Source organism: Marmota marmota, unplaced genomic scaffold, assembly GCF_001458135.2.
Source record: "Marmota marmota marmota unplaced genomic scaffold, marMar, whole genome shotgun sequence".
Classification (NCBI taxonomy): Eukaryota; Metazoa; Chordata; class Mammalia; order Rodentia; family Sciuridae; genus Marmota; species Marmota marmota.
Genome location: NW_025999874.1, coordinates 272,204 through 284,067, shown reverse-complemented (window position 1 = coordinate 284,067; position 11,864 = coordinate 272,204). Strand labels below are relative to the sequence as shown.

At 44.1% G+C, this 11,864-nt stretch overlaps 1 protein-coding gene across 2 annotated transcripts in view; it reads right to left on the bottom strand.

The window, feature by feature from the left end:
• Positions 1–10,311: 10,311 nt before the first annotated feature.
• The window catches only part of LOC107160531 (ADP-ribosylation factor 2), a 20,460-nt gene continuing 18,907 nt past the window's right edge, over positions 10,312–11,864 (bottom strand). For both annotated transcript variants that reach the window (XM_015507208.2, XM_015507209.2), the window contains exon 6: positions 10,312–11,816. The gene's annotated coding sequence lies outside the window, so the exon portion shown is untranslated. The remainder of the gene's footprint in view (positions 11,817–11,864) is intronic.

Sequence of the window (11,864 nt, the reverse complement as noted above, 5' to 3'; positions counted from 1 at the left end):
CTCCTGCTAATTCCAGGGTTATCCAAACTGAAACCTGATTAGAAGACAGATCTTACCTCTTCCTGTATGCAGGACCCTGGGAAGTGGATTCCACCATATGATTTGGTCATTTGATTATCTCTGCTGCGGTTTTTTTCTTGCCAATTTACCACCTTTACATATTTGTGTTCCCTAATTAGTTTTTAGTAACTGCCTACTGCATACACATCCCTAAGATATTTACTGTGGTTTGCAAATAGAAATACGTGCTCCTTTGGGGTGCTGGTCTCTATGGGGGCCTTCAGTGAACCGATCAGTAATAGATATTGAACAGTCTTTGCGCACAAAACACCTGCCTGGAAACGCACACACTTTTGAGAAGAGATGCCTGGTGAAGAATTTCTAGGGTCAGTTAAAAGAAGAAAGAAACACTAATTCTATTGCTCTGGGCCTCTTCTCTACATCACTCCACCAGGGGACCATAAGGAGAGTACTCTGATTTTTTTTTTTTTAAGAGAATTTTTTAATATTTATTTTTTAGTTCTCGGCAAACACAACATCTTTGTTTTTGTATGTGGTGCTGAGGATCGAACCCGGGCCGCACACATGCCAGGCGAACACGCTACGGCTTGAGCCACATCCCCAGCCCGAGTACTCTGATTTTGAAGGAGCTCAAGAAATTTTACCCCAAAATGTGACACTCCGCTAAGCTGATTATTTTAAATTAAAGGCCCTTGGAGACCAGAGGCACTGGAAAATGCTTTAATCTGAGATTCCCTTTCCTGCCTAAAGACCTGCCAAAGAGGAAAACAATTGCCTTGGGTCCTGTCTCTAAGGTTTTGTTTTGTTTTAACTAAATTCATGTGGTAGGAAGGGAAACAGAGCCATCACCACACCTGGATGAACTTTTCCTCCTAGATCCATCCATTCTTCCAAAGAGAATAATCCACAAACTATTTTCTTCTTCTTGGCACATTCGCTGCCTCTAAAAATTATTTACTATCCCTCAAAATTACCTACGTTCCCTTACCTCCCTCTGTCAAATGAAGAAAGTATATAAACATTTAAATGTCCCCAGTAACAATGTGATCACTCTGCTCTGATTTCCCTTGTGCACCTTAAATAAATGTGTATATTTTTTTCCTCTGGATTAATCTGTCGATTCCTTTCATTGAAACATCAGAAGACAAAGGTTCCCTTTGCCCCTACAATTCCATTAATTAACTCACTAAATATATGTTGAACACCTCCCCTGTGTTTGGCCCCAGGAGAGGATTTTGCAAAAACAGTCTCTTAGTGCAAAGATTTGACAGCACGGTGGGGAGGCTGTGTCTGTTTTTTTTTTTTTAATATGCAAATCACAGAGCAGAACAGAAGCAAGATCCAGGAGTGATAAGGAAGTTTGGCTCTTGGGAAATTGTCACAAAGATTCATTTTGCTAAAGGTGGAGCATCTTACCTGCTTGTTTTCAGCCTCTTGACAGCTGAGGAGGCAGAGGACGGGCCCACTCCTCTGGACCGAATTCTGACCCTCACTGATGAAAAAAGGAATGAGGGGTTCACACAGCCCACAGCCCCATCCACAGCCTCCTCCTCTCCACTTCCAGACCTGCCCAGGCTCCCCAGACTTCAACCTTTGGGTTCTGTTAGGTTTGAATATGAGGTGTTCCCAGGGAAAAGCTCCTGTGTGACCAGGTGAGATAATTAGATAATGAGGGCTGTGACCTCATCAGTGGATTAATCCATTTGACGGATTCATAATTTGAAAGGACTAAATGGGTGGTTCACTGTAGGCAGCTGGTGACTGAGGGCTGGAGGAGGTGGGTCATTGCGGGGGGTGCCCTGGAAGGATTCATCTTCCCCTTCCCGGCTCTCTGCTTACTGGTCGCCGTGAACTGAACAGTTTTCCCCATCATGCCCTTTCACCATGATGTTCTGCCGCACCTTGGGTCCAGAGAAATGGAGTCAACTGACCACGGACTGAGCCTCTGAAAGCCAAAATAAACTTTTCCTCCTTGTCGGATATTTTGGTCACAGTAATGAAAAGCTGATTGACAGATTCCTTCCTGTGTACCCAGTGCTCAGCCCAAATATCCACCCTCTGCAGACCTCCAAGGTGACATTTTGGCATCTCCCTCCCCTCACATAGCCACCGGTCACCCTGAGTCTGGACTTTGTACCCTCAACTAGTCCCAGGGAACCCCACTCCTGCAGATGGTGGAAGGCTGGACTGTCAGGTGCCCAGGTGAGTGTCTTGACCTCAGAGGTAGGACCCACTATCTAGAAGGAAGTAGAAGAGCAGCTTTTAAAGAAACGCGAGTGGCTGCCACAGATTTTAAGAGGACATGAATGAGAGAAACTAAAGGACAAATTATCAGAATGAATAGTTTCAGAAGTGTTTACTAATGAGATGAATATGTAAGACATTTATCACAGTGCATAAAATGCAAGTACCCAGTAAATGTTAGGTGGTATTAATACTATTATTATTGAAAGCCAGAATGATGGAAGCTGTAATAAAATGCAAATGTAACAAAAGAAGCCTTTAAAAGCTGATTTTTTTTTCTCCAGAGGCAAGAATAACAGGGAAGAGATAGACCCCATTGTTCAAAACAGATGATGTGATGGTAATAAAAGTCTGAAAAAAAATCTAAAGTCTCTTTTCTCCCAATGTTCTTTCATTTTCTTTTTGTTTATTTTTACAGTACAGGAGAGCAAACCCAGGGGTGCCTCACCACTGAGCTGCATCTCCAGCCCTTTTATTTATTTATTTATTTATTTATTTATTTATTTATTTAATTTTGTGACAGGCTCTCTCTTTGTTGCTGAGGCTGGCCTTGAACTTGCAATCTCCCTGCCTCAGCCTCCCAAGCCACTGATTACAGGTGTGTGCTACCATACCCAGCCTTCTGTTTTCTTTTACTAAAGAGAATAATCGGCAACCTGGAAAGGATTGTAAGAAAGATCATAGAGAAATTAGGACCTAAGATGGCTGATGTAGCACTCAGGGAGGGCCCTTCTGCTATGCCTGGGCTCAACTCTTGATTCCAACCAAATGCAATCAAGAACTGTACAAATTCAGTCAAGAGTGCAGAACCCCTACCGGTAAATACCAAGAAATCAGGAAGCTGAGAGGGGTGGGGGGAAACTGGAGCAGGCCCATGTTGCCCAGGTTTGAGAAAGACTGCAGGAAGGATTCTAGAAATCACAGATGTCTGACGAAGCTCTGTTGGCAGAGAGGTTTTGAGTCCTCTAAAAAGATGGCAGCATTACTGATGGCCAGTGTGGCTCAGGAAGGATAATTTGTCAAATCAGCCTTATTTCCATTGTTGGTAGATTGGTACCAGGAGGCACTGTTATACATACCATAGGCTTAATTTTAGCAAAGCACCTGACAGAATTTTTCAGGATTCTTGGTGGGCAAGATGAAGGAATAAGGGTTAGATTTAAACATGACTAGCTGATCCATGGTGGCCATCCGTGTATGTGTAAGCAATGGAAGAGCACATTACAGGTGCTCGATAAATATTTTTTCCACTGAGAAACTGAGCTGGGGGAAGGTTTCTGATGGCATGCCCCAGTCTCCTTCAATATTTCTTATCGCTGGTTCAGATGATGACTTATGAGTCACGGTATCACATTTGCAGAAAGCAAAATTCGGAGGGAGAACCAATATGTTCAATAAGGAAATCCAAGACTTGAAATGAAGTCAAAAGGTTAGGACTATGGGCCAAAGCCTAAAGGAAATGAAGGGACAAATGCAAGTCCTTCATGGGGTCCCTAAAGGCAATCGTGCACAGGCAGAAGAGGAAGGCCAGCCTCACAGCATGTCACACACAGATCTACAGGTTTGAAATAATGACAAATTCAAAGCACTTCATTAGCATGAAAGGGTGGCCAAAGCGCAACCAGGAACTTAGGCCTCACAGAAGGATGGAGGAAGGAGAGGAGAGCCCCAATTTGCACTGCCCTGGCAATGATAGCTTGTACTTATTGAGCACTTACTGTATGCTGGTACTGTGTTGCGTTCACATCAATGATCTCATTACACCTCTGGTGTAGTTTCGATGGAAAGGGGTATCTATTGCAGTGGAAGGGGGGAAATGTCTGTTTTGTAGGTAAGATGAAGTTAGCAGAAATACAATGTGCAGAGTCAGAGCATTGAGGGCAACATCAGAAGAGACAAACAATGTTGGTGGAAGGGGCTGCTGGGTGTTTCCATTCCTGGGAATTTCTGGGGGAGAGAGCAGAAAAATCTAGTCAGATTGCAATCAAATGGAGCCATAGGCGGGGCTAAGACCTAATTGAGTAGCCCCACCAAGGTCGTCCCAATTCAGGAGCCCCTTCTGCAAGTGAATGGGTCATTATGAGAGAAGCCTTGGTAATAGTAATTGAAGAAACAATACGTGGCTCTGCTTTGGGGGGGGGGGGGCAAAAGGGGAGGATCAAGCTGAGACTCTCTGGGAAAAATGTAATGGAAAAAAAAATCATTGAGAAGAAACTGTTCTAGAAGGAAAGAGATTAACAAAAACATAACCAAGCCAGGCACCATGGCACCCACCTGTAATCCCAGCAGCTCAGGAGGCTGGGGCAGGAGGATTTGAATTCCAAGCCAGCCTCAGCAAAAGTGAGGCACCAAGCAACTCAGTGAGACCCTGTCTCTAAATAAAATACAAAGTAGGGCTGGGGGTGTGGCTCAGTGGTTGAGTACCCCTGAGTTCAACCCCTGGTAGACACTCCCAAATAAATAAATAACCCATGCAATGGTTGAAACTTGATCGGATCCTACTTTTGGGGAGGACAGTAGGAGATGATTGAGGACATTTGAGTATGAACAGGAAATTAGATATTAGGAAAATACGACAGATTTCCTTATGTGAGCTCAATCTTGTTTCTTTTGGAGAATGTTTTTTTGCTTAGGAGGTCCTTAGAGAAGAAGGGTTATGGTGACTGTCATTATCAAATGAAGTAGCAAAATAAATATACGTAAATGGAGATCTACAGAGCTTAAGTGGTAAACGTGAACAATTGTGTCTAGGTTTTCTGAATACTACCTAACTTATGTTGGAAATTTTTCTTTTTTCTTTCTTTTTCTTTTTTTCTTTTTTTAGAGAGAGAGAGAGAATTTTTTAAAATATTTTTATTTTTTAGTTTTCGGTGGACACAATATCTTTATTTTATTTGTATGTGGTGCTGAGGATCGAACCCAGGGCCCCAGCGCATGCCAGGCGAGCGCGCTACTGCTTGAGCCACATCCCCAGCCCTGTTGGAAATTTTTCTAATATAAGTATTGGAAAAGCTGGGTATTGTGTGCATGCCTATAATCCCAGGGATTTGGGAAGCTGAGGCAGGAGGATCACCAGTTCAAGGCTAGCCCTGAACAAATTAGTGAGACCCTGTTTCAAAAAATAAAAAGGGGGGCTGAGGTTGTGTCTCAGGGGTACAGCACTTGCCTAGCACATGTAAGGCACTGGGTTCGATTCTCAGCACCACATAAAAATATATAAATATATATAAAATAAAATAAAAATAAAAAGGGCTTGTTGTGGTTTGGATATGAGGCATTCCCTGAAAAGCTCATGGGTTATCCAATGTAGCAATGCTCATAGGTGAAATGATTAGATTAGGAGAGTTAGAACTCAATCAGTGGATTAATCCATTTGATAGATTAATAATTTGAATGAATTACTGGGGTAGGCGGGAAGGGCATGGCTGGAGGAATAAGGTCACTGGAGGCAGCCCTTGGGGATTATATTCTGTCCTTGGACTCCTTGGCTTTCTTTTCTTTTTGATTGCTTGATTGATTGGGTTTGGTACTGAGGATTGAACTTAGGGGCCTTTTACCACTGAGCCTCATCCCCAGCTTTTTCTCTAAATTTTGAGACAGGATCTTGCTAAGTTGCTTAGGGGCTGACTATATTGCTGAGGCTGGCCTTGAACTTGTGATCCTCCTGCCTCAGCCTCCAGAACTGCTGAGATTCCAGGCATTTGAGAATTCACTGCACCCAGCTCCTTGCTCTTTCTCTGCTTCCGGGCTGCCATGACTGAGCAGCTTTTCTCTGCCATAACCAACCAACCTCTCTCTCTCTCTCTCTCTCTCTCTGCCATAACCTTCTGTCATGAGGTTCTGCCTCACATTGGGTCCAGACCCAAGTCAGCTGACTATACACTGGGCCTCTAAAACCATGAGTCAAAATAAACTTTTCCTCCTCTGCGTTGTTCTTGCAGTTACTTAACACCAGGCTGGTGATGCAGCTCAGTGGTAGAGGGCCCCTGAGTTCAACCCTCAGTATGGGGGCGGTGGGCAGAGAAAAAATAAGCTTGGGGGAAGAAAGAGAAAGGAAAGACTAAGTCATAAGCCAATTACTTTCTGATCATCTGAGTCAGGCATCTCAGTGGGTGTTTATGTCTCCCAATAGCCTGACCCTCTCTACCAAGGACCCAAAGTTCTGGTCATCTGTCCAGCTTGTTAGCACTGTGACAGCTTGCTGTTTGTTCTCCCTTGCCTGTCTGTCACCAAGCCAGGCTGAGCCCACCTGAAAGGGTTGTATGGCAGAAAATGAGGGTTCTCACAATCCTCATGACTCGGGAGAAGACATAAGGGCTCAGAGAGATAGGGATTAACATGGTCACACTGCTGGCCTGTGGTGCAGCAAGGATTTAAACCCAAAAATCTTTACTCTGGGTCTAAACTGTTAGCCACAAGCACCGGGCTGGCACCTGCAGATTTTCAAGCCCCTGCATTTGAAGAATGCTGACAACTCAAATCGAGTGGACAATGGAAGTCTCGAAACCGTGTTGAAGGAAAACCACTGAGGATTTATCTAAGAGAAAAAACGACTTGATAAGATGCAGCGACTATCCTCAAGCTCTCAAGGACATGTTCCATGGCAAAGAGGTTCATCTGACACAGAGGATAAGTGATCGATTTTGCCATTCTAAGGATTTGAGTCAGCTGGAATAGTTGGCTTGGAAGCTCCCTGGCATGGTGGCAGGGTGGGTATTCAAGCAGGTGCTCCAGGCTTGTATTCAAATCATGCCCACATGGCCTCCAGCAAGTTAAGGTTACTTTTTTTTTTTTTTTTTTGTAACATAAATGTAATAAATGCCTGGGAGAAGATGGGTGTAAAATGTCTAATATGATATCCTCTGAGCCTAAGATGGTAGCATGGCTGCTGGGGCTCCTGCTGCCACCTCCACCTTATTTTTTGGGGGGGGGGAAGGTACCAGGGATTGAATTTAGGGGCACTCAACCACATCACCAGCCCTATTTTGTATTTTATTTAGAGACAGGGTATGAGTTGTTTAGCACTTCACTTTTGCTGAGGCTGGCCTTGAACTCCAGATCCTCCTGCCTCAGCCTTTTGAGCTGCTGGGATTACAGCTGTGCCCCCACCAACCCCGGCCTTATTACTGTTGTTACTGGCACTCAAATGTCCCTGCTTTGGGTGCCTATTTCACTTCTCTCTTGCAGACACATCCCTGGCTGAATCCGTTTTCTGGGTTATTCCAGGTGTCTGACACCTACCACAGGCAGGGAGATGGAATCCCCCACACTTGGAAACCTCACAGCCCACCCCAGCCAGGACTGTGTGGGGCCACTGGGGTGGAGCAGCAGCACCACCTAGTGGCAATAAGCCACAGCAAGCAAGCCCTGGCCAAATACAGTAGCTGTTCTAATAGTTGGACATCTTTGAAAGTCACCTAGCCAATGCTTGTGTGGCCACAGCATCCTCCTAGAGAGGACTTCTGTGCCATGCATTAAAAAGAAAAGTTCTCAACATGATGCTTCTTGGGTGGTGAAAAAAAAATTTTTAAAAACATTCCCAGTCACTGCAGGGGTGCACACCTGTAATCCCAGCTACTTTGGGAGGCTGAGGCAGAAGAATCACAAGTTCAAAGTCAGCCTGGGCAACTTAGGGGGAACTTGACTCAAATAAAAAGTAATTTTTTAAAAAGAGGGGCTGGGATGTAGTTCAGTGGTAGAGTACCCCTGGGTTCAATTCCTAGTATATCCCCAAGAAAAAAAAGGATCCCCTACAGAAAGTAGATCAGTGGTTAGCAGTTGTTGGGGCTGGGTATGGGGAAAATGTAGGGCAAATACTAAAGAGCACAGGTGTCTTGTCTTTAGAAAATATTCTCAAGTTGACTGCAGTGCCGGATGCACACACTTGTAAGCATACTGAAAACTACTAAAGAGTATACTTTTAAACTTGTGAGATGTAAAGTACGGGAATTACATCTCAATAAAGCTGCTACCAATTTTTTGCTTGCAGTATTGGGAATTGAAGCCAGGCCTCGGACACACTAGACAAATGCTCTACCACTGGGCCACAACCCCAGCAACCCACTTTTAAAAAATATTTTTAGTTGTAGTTGAACACAATACCTTTATTTTTACGTAGTGCTGAGGATCAAACCCAGCACCCCACATGTGCTAGGCAAGTGCTCTACCACTGAGCCACAACACCAGCCCCTACACTCAGCCCTTTTTATCATTTGAGACAGGGTCTCAATAAATTGCCTAGGTTGGGCTCATACTTTCAGTCCTCTTGCCTCGGCCTCCTGAATATCTGGGATTATAGGCATGTACCACCAAGCGTCCGTTTTTTGTTGTTGTTGTTTTGTTTTTAAATATCAAAAATTTGGAGCTGGGGATATAGCTCAGTTGGTGCTTGCCTCACATGCACAAGGCCCTGGGTTCAATCCCCAGGAAAGAAAGAAAGAAAAATGTCTAAGGAAAAAAAAACCCTTCAATGTAGCATATTATTAGATTTTCTGTGTACCACTCAGTTACTTCTACCTGAGACATGTGAAAGACCCTAGGTCACTTTAAAGTGTCACACAGGAAACCAACTTCAAAGCTTAGACAACAAACCTTTTCTGTCCCAATACCAGGTATAAATATCCATAGCACTTTTATGGCATTATTTACAACAGATCAAACTACATGCTCTGTGACATATAGAATTGACTCAGAGCCCTCACTGGACACAATCTCATCTTCTGGGTATTCAGAGCTGTACCCCCAGAAGCCAGGTAACTTCTGCTTCTGGGTGAAGAATCGAGGGTCAGAGGTTGAATGGTCAGCTGAATCCAGCAGGTGGAGGGTGGAGGGTGGGAGCTCTATGGGCCTGATTCCAGTTTCAGAACTCTTCCATTCTCATAGTGACCACACATCCCTCTTCACACTGTAATTAGTAACGTACCCCTTCCCCTCTCCAGGCTCAAGTCCATGGCCAGAACTATTGGGCTCCTCTCTGGGGCTCTGCGTCACCAGCTACTCTGTAGCCATAGGACTGATGCTGTGATTAGGCTTATAGCACTTCAGGACTTTTATAGCACCCACCAGCTCCCCAGACCCCTCACCTGTGCAGATAAATAAAATCTAGAGAAACAGATTCGGAGTTAGCAGTTCAGGGTGGGGGAGCTGAGACCAGTGGTTACAAGGATTCTTTCTGTGGTGATGGAAATAGTCTGTTAGTGGTGATGACTGTGTACTCTGTGAAGATACTCAAACCCACAGAATTATACAAAAAGGAAAAAAGGTGGCACACCTGTAATCCCAGTGACTCAGGAGGCTGAGGTAGGATGATCTCCAGTTCAAGATCAGCCTCAACAACTTGGCAAGACCCTGTCTCAAAATACAAAGGACTGGGCTGGGGATGTAGCTTAGGGATAGAATGCTTCTGGGTTTAATCTTTAGTATTAAAAAAAGGGAAGAAAACAGGGTGGGAACCAATTGTGTGCTTTTTACATGAGCATCCCAACTGATCTTTAAGCAATTAGCATGGTTAGAATGGACATAACTTTCAGTGCCATCAAGCAGATGGATAAAGCAGGAAAGAGATGAAGTAAGACTCCTGCCACTTGTATAAATAAGTTTGCACCAGCACTGAACATCAAGATATTCCAGGAAAAGAGCAAAGCAAGGCATTCCAAGGCATGCAACAGCCAGTCCTCACAACCCCATGCGGTAGGGATTAGTATCCCCAGTTCACAGTTAAATAAACTGAGGCTCAAAAATATGGAGGCTAAGAGCACTCGTGAGCAACATTGCAGGATAGGAACATGGCTTTCAGGGACCTGGGTCTTTGCGTGAAACCACTACACTCAAATGCCCCCTTCCACTTACCTTTATCCTGACTCCCCAGCTCCAAAGCCACAGGGGTGAGAGACTGCAATGAAAAGTGTGTGAGGCCCAATGACCACTAAGTCCTGGGGTGGGGGCAGTACTTCCACAGGGATCCGTGGTACATGTGCCTACCTATGTTCAAGAGTCCAAATTGGCAGGGGAAGAGATTTTATATTCAAGAAGTCTGTATCCATCCTCTCCTCCTTCCAAAGCAAGTTCTTTATTGTCCAACCAATCCACAGGTATTCAATGAGGCCTAGCACCATACCAAGTACACTGGACTAAGCATAAATACAAAAGTATGAGATACAGTCCCTGCCATTTCAGGCCTACAATCTAAATATTTCTCAGGAATTACTGTTAAACATCAAATCTGGCCTTGCCAGTATTGCAATGAGCATTCATTCTTTAAAGAAAAACCATTATGCCCCACATTTACCATGGCAGGAATTTTTTCCTATTATAACTTCATTGTTATCAATAAACAAGGTTTACTCTTGTTAAGATTCACTTTATGCTCCCATCTCTATAATGTCAATCAAGATTTTTTTGAAAAAGGAATTTTAAAACCTTAAATGGTTGAAGTGCTCATATACAAATCTGGCCAACAGTTAGTTATTTGGGCAAAAGACCTCAAGACTGAGTGAAACTAGCTTGTCTCATTCTTATTGATATTTGGAGGCAACATAAAGCATAAAGCTGCCTCCCAACAGTTCCTAAGATGTTACTCCATCCAGAGCAGGAGTCAGAGCAGGGAGAGCCATCTAGACAAGAGATGTTTTTTAAAGAAGATTTAGCACCAGCTCCAGGGCAATACCAGGGGCAGCAGTGAGGGAACTTCCTCCCCAAGATTAACCTTTTGACTTTCTCACAACTCACAGGTGTGAGATTCTGGGAATAGGAACTAACCAACATCCTAAAGGTGGACTAAGACAGTGGGACATGGATGGCTCCACACAGGAGTGAACCCCCTGCTTTGTGTAGAACATTCAGCACACAGTAGAGAAGTGGGAGCAGCAGCCTCGGGGCCTACAACCTGAGGCAGTGACACCAGAACACAAACCAACCTCCTCACTTATGCCACCTGACCCTCACCCTCCCTCCTCTGCGGAGCCCTTGCTCCACCAGGGACGGTGAGGCTCCAGGAAAGAGCCTTGGCCTCACACCGGGCTAACCCCCAATGGTCTCCATTTGGCAAGTAATGGGAGGACTAGCCTAAGGGAAGGACTGGAGAATTTTCTAGAGTTACAGAATCTTGGCACTCAAAGAAACCACTGATTTCTTTAACTAAAGCATGTTAAAAATCAGAAAGTCTGGGCTAAAGTAGAACTTAGGAGCAATGTTCCAATCAGAGCCTCTTCACACTATGGTAAGTACCTTTTCTTTTTGAGGATCATTTGCTTTAAAGCACTCAAATTTTGGCAGGAATGGGAAAAAATGGCATTTCCTTCCTTCCTTCTTACAAAATGACACCCAAGTCTAACAGGATTCCAGGGATGCAGAGATGCCAGACCCAGGGCTGTAACTGGACCTGTCTCTACTCCTCTCCAGCTCCCCTTTCCACCCTCAAGATCACTCTGTCTATTGTGCACCAGGGAGCCCTCAGGACTCCTCCATCAACTGCAAAAATGGTCATCGAAGCTATTGAAATGGAAAGTAGCGTTTAAAACGTAACACTGGTTTTCTTAAAACATAATACTGATTTTCTTTTTTTTTTTTTTTTTTTTTTTTTTTTTTTTTTTTTTTTTTTT